Consider the following 5,479-nt stretch of genomic DNA (forward strand, 5'->3'; position numbering starts at 1 on the left):
TAGAATTCGCCCCTTTCTTAGTGTGGAAACAACAAAAACTCTCATTGTTGCCCTGATCCATTCACATCTTGATTACTGGATGCTTTTCTATAAAGCCTGAATTTGTGAAGTGTACGGCTTATAGTGTCCTATGGGCAGATCCTCCATCTCCTCTGTGGGGTGTATGGCTTATAGTGTCCTATGGACAGATTCTTCCATCTCCTCTGTGGAGTGTATGGCTTATAGTGTCCTATGGGCACATCCACCATCTCCTCTGTGGGGTGTATGGCTTATAGTGTCCTATGGACAGATCCTTCCATCTCCTCTGTGGGGTGTATAGCTTATAGTGGTCCTATGGGCAGATCCTCCATCTCCTCTGTGGGGTGTAGGGCTTATAGTGTCCTATGGACAGATCCTTCCATCTCCTCTGTGGGGTGTATGGCTTATAGTGGTCCTATGGGCAGATCCTCCATCTCCTCTGTGGGGTGTAGGGCTTATAGTGTCCTATGGACAGATCCTTCCATCTCCTCTGTGGGGTGTATGGCTTATAGTGGTCCTATGGGCAGATCCTCCATCTCCTCTGTGGAGTGTACGGCTTATAGTGTCCTATGGACAGATCCTTCCATCTCTGTGGAGTGTATGGCTTATAGTGTCCTATGGACAGATCCTTCCATCTCCTCTGTGGGGTGTACAGCTTATAGTGTCCTATGGACAGATCCTTCCATCTCTGTGGAGTGTACGGCTTATAGTGGTCTATGGACAGATCCTTCTATCTCCTCTGTGGGGTGTACGGCTTTTAGTGGTCCTATGGACAGATCCTTCCATCTCCTCTGTGGGGTGTACGATTTTTAGTGGTCCTATGGACAGATCCTTCCATCTCCTCTGTGGGGTGTACGGCTTATAGTGGTCCTATGGACAGATCCTTCCATCTCCTCTGTGGAGTATACGGCTTATAGTGGTCCTATGGACAGATCCTTCCCTCTCCTCTGTGGAGTATACGGCTTATAGTGGTCCTATGGACAGATCCTTCCATCTCCTGTGTGGAGTGTACGGCTTATAGTGTCCTATGGACAGATCCTTCCATCTCCTCTGTGGAGTGTACGGCTTATACTGTCCTATGGACAGATCCTTCCATCTCTGTGGAGTGTACAGCTTAGTGTCCTATGGACAGATCCTTCCATCTCCTCTCTGCAGTGTACGGCTTATAGTGTCCTATGGGCAGATCCTTCCATCTCTTCTGATTCCATCTCTTCCATCTCCTCTGTGGAGTGTACACCTTATAGTGGTCCTATGGACAGATATTTCCATCTCCTCTGCGGAGTGTACGACTTATAGTGTCCTATGGACAGATCCTTCCATCTCCTCTGTGGGGTGTACAGCTTATAGTGTCCTATGGACAGATCCTTCTATCTTCTCTGTGGAGTGTACGGCTTATAGTGTCCTATGGACAGATCGTTCCATCTCCTCTGTGGAGTGTGCGGCTTATAGTGTCCTATGGACAGATCCTTTCATCTCCTCTGTGGGGTGTACAGCTTATAGTGGTGCTATGGACAGATCCTTTCACCTCCTCTGTGGAGTGTACGGCTTATAGTGGTCCTATGGGCAGATCCTCCATCTCCTCTGTGGGGTGTACAGCTTTTAGTGGTCCAATGGACAGATCTTTCCATCTCCTCTGTGGGGTGTACGGCTTATAGTGTCCTATGGACAGATCATTCCATTTCCTCTGTGGGGTGTACGGCTTATAGTGGTCCTATGGACAGATCCTTCCATCTCCTCTGTGGAGTATACGGCTTATAGTGTCCTATGGACAGATCCTTCCATCTCCTCTGTGGGGTGTACAGCTTATAGTGTCCTATGGACAGATCCTTCCATCTCCTCTGTGGAGTGTACACCTTATAGTGTCCTATGGACAGATCCTTTCATCTCCTCTGTGGAGTATACAGCTTATAGTGGTCCAGATCCTTTCATCTCCTCTGTGGGGTATACGGCTTATAGTGGTCCAGATCCTTCCATCTCCTCTGTGGAGTGTACACCTTATAGTGGTCCTATGGACAGATATTTCCATCTCCTCTGTGGAGTGTACACCTTATAGTGTCCTATGGACAGATCCTTCCATCTCCTCTGTGGAGTGTGCGGCTTATAGTGTCCTATGGACAGATCCTTCCATCTCCTCTTCGGAGGGTACGGCTTATAGTGTCCTATGGACAGATCCTTCCATCTCCTCTTCGGAGGGTACGGCTTATAGTGTCCTATGGACAGATCCTTCCATCTCCTCTTCGGAGGGTACGGCTTATACAGGGAGTGCAGAATTATTAGACAAGTTGTATTTTTGAGGATTATTATTGAACAACCATGTTCTCAATGAAGCCAAAAAACTCATTAATATTAAAGCTGAATATTTTTGGAAGTAGTTTTTAGTTTGTTTTTAGTTTTAGCTATTTTAGGGGGATATCTGTGTGTGCAGGTGACTATTACTGTGCATAATTATTAGGCAACTTAACAAAAACAAATATATACCCATTTCAATTATTTATTTTTACCAGTGAAACCAATATAACATCTCAACATTCACAAATATACATTTCTGACATTCAAAAACAAAACAAAAACAAATCAGTGACCAATATAGCCACCTTGTAAATCTCACATTTGATGATGGACCACAGGTTCTCAATGGGGTTCAGATCAGGTGAACAAGGAGGCCATGTCATTAGATTTTCTTCTTTTATACCCTTTCTTGCCAGCCACGCTGTGGAGTACTTGGACGCGTGTGATGGAGCATTGCCCTGCATGAAAATCATGTTTTTCTTGAAGGATGCAGACTTCTTCCTGTACCACTGCTTGAAGAAGGTGTCTTCCAGAAACTGGCAGTAGGACTGGAAGTTGAGCTTGACTCCATACTAAACCCAAAAAGGCCCCACAAGCTCATCTTTGATGATACCAGCCCAAACCAGTACTCCACCTCCACCTTGCTGGCGTCTGAGTCGGACTGGAGCTCTCTGCCCTTTACCAATCCAGCCACGGGCCCATCCATCTGGCCCATCAAGACTCACTCTCATTTCATCAGTCCATAAAACCTTAGAAAAATCAGTCTTGAGATATTTCTTGGCCCAGTCTTGACGTTTCAGCTTGTGTGTCTTGTTCAGTGGTGGTCGTCTTTCAGCCTTTCTTACCTTGGCCATGTCTCTGAGTATTGCACACCTTGTGCTTTTGGGCACTCCAGTGATGTTGCAGCTCTGAAATATGGCCAAACTGGTGGCAAGTGGCATCTTGGCAGCTGCACGCTTGACTTTTCTCAGTTCATGGGCAGTTATTTTGCGCCTTGGTTTTTCCACACGCTTCTTGCGACCCTGTTGACTATTTTGAATGAAACGCTTGATTGTTCGATGATCACGCTTCAGAAGCTTTGCAATTTTAAGAGTGCTGCATCCCTCTGCAAGATATCTCACTATTTTTGACTTTTCTGAGCCTGTCAAGTCCTTCTTTTGACCCATTTTGCCAAAGGAAAGGAAGTTGCCTAATAATTATGCACACCTGATATAGGGTGTTGATGTCATTAGACCACACCCCTTCTCATTACAGAGATGCACATCACCTAATATGCTTAATTGGTAGTAGGCTTTCGAGCCTATACAGCTTGGAGTAAGACAACATGCATAAAGAGGATGATGTGGTCAAAATACTCATTTGCCTAATAATTCTACACTCCCTGTAGTGTCCTATGAGACTAATATTAAGGGCATTATTCTGGAAGTCCCCTGGTATTCACCTTTTATCTCCTATACAGGGATGTGGGCTCTCGTTCTCCGGATCTTACAGAACAGACACACATCTTACTAAATACAGAACCTTCCGGGTGCGAAACTGCAAAGAGAGAACAATGTAGTCAGAGAGCGAGCAAATGCTTATGTCTGACTATGAACCAGTGAATGAAGAAGCGCTGCAAATGGGAGACAGTTCTATGAGAGGCCCGTCCATCCCATCACTGAGGAGGAGCTCACACAATGAGACCTGCCCCCATAGAAGACACCGAGAAGCTCCTTCTGGAAATAGTCACCGACTAGAGACCTGTCCTTCACTGCTCTACTGCCTTCTCCTCCTCACACAGGAGCTCCGCCCATCATGTCACATGACCATCATCACAGTCCTGTCACCACCTCTTCTCCTCTCCACTGCTAAGCCCCGCCCCCTGCACTGATCACATGACAGTGACATCACCGCAGGTCCTTTAGCTCTGGCAGTGCAGCAGATACTGGGCAGGTCCTGGTCGGTAGTCAGAGCTCTTGTTCTCTCTGGTATCAGCCATTCCTCCAGCCTGCAGGTAAGATGAGCTGTGAGGAGACAGTGTGGTGGGGAGCTCAGACATGTCACCTCTGGAGATTCTCCTCCATTACACACAAGGAATCCTTCTCCGCTCCTCAGCTTAGTATGATGGGGGGAGTAGTAGTGGGGACAGTGGGGGTTGTCATCATTCAGTGCTTAATGAGAGAATCTGCTCCTTGAGTATGAGGTTTTCACTGCCAGGAGCTTAGATACACCCGGAGCTCAGGGTCTTCCCGTCAGTGCAGCTTTATGAGGGTCTGAGTTTTGCGGGATGAGTTGTACTTTTTCTCGGCCTCATTATTGGGGACATGGGACTCACTGATTAACCTTTATTCCTTTTTTTGGAGACGTCATGAAGAAAACCAGCAATACGGCCCTTCTCCTGAATGATCCACCAAGGATGGACAGGAAGGAGATCAGCAGAAGAATATTAGACCTCACCTTGGAGATCATCTCCCTGCTGAGCGGAGAGGTAAACTTTTCTAGATTTCTCTCCTCTTTATTGTATTCTGTAACAAGTCAGACATCGGGAAGGAGAATCCATCATAGGAAGTGATAGGAAGAGTCCAGGGTCCTGGAGAACGGCCTCCAGACCTTCCAAGTGACGGAGAACCTGAAGATCAGCCCCCAGTATGGTGAGTGATGTATCATGTGACCAGTGACCAATAGTCATGTTGTAGGAGCCATGAGAAGGTAAGTAGGCACGGTGTACCAGGAGGAAAGGGCCGGAGGAGAGCACATGGCCCCTGAAGGGTTTATTCCCTAAGTGTCTCTCTCCATCCACAGGAGTACACAATAGTGAAGAAGACATCGGGGGACTGTGTGACTCCCATCATCCATCTCCAGGAGTCAGGAGGGCGGAGTAGGACCCCTCACCCCATCACAGAGCCTCCCCCTCACCCCCTGATACATGAGCAGAAGATCCTAGAACTCACCCACAAGATGATGGAGCTGCTGACTGGAGAGGTGACACTGCTGGGAATGCTGGGAAATTCTCCAGTAACAGCACTGGAGGGGTCTGGGTGATGACGGTGTCATTGTGTTGTCAGGTTCCTCTAAGGTGTCAGGACGTCACTGTGTATTTCTCCATGGAGGAGTGGGAGTATATAGAAGGACACAAGGATCTGTACAAGGAGGCCATGATGGAGGAACACCAGCCTCTTATATCACAGGGTAA

At 47.3% G+C, this 5,479-nt stretch overlaps 1 long non-coding RNA gene across 1 annotated transcript; it reads left to right on the forward strand.

Moving 5' to 3' along the window:
- The first annotated feature begins 4,238 nt into the window (after positions 1–4,238).
- On the forward strand, positions 4,239–5,138 carry LOC122937818. Its single transcript, XR_006389924.1, has 3 exons — positions 4,239–4,300; positions 4,650–4,774; positions 5,089–5,138. It is a non-coding gene; the product is annotated as an uncharacterized LOC122937818 (long non-coding RNA).
- The last annotated feature ends 341 nt before the right edge of the window (positions 5,139–5,479 follow it).

The sequence above is a fragment of the Bufo gargarizans genome, chromosome 1, assembly GCF_014858855.1.
Source record: "Bufo gargarizans isolate SCDJY-AF-19 chromosome 1, ASM1485885v1, whole genome shotgun sequence".
Lineage (NCBI taxonomy): Eukaryota > Metazoa > Chordata > Amphibia > Anura > Bufonidae > Bufo > Bufo gargarizans.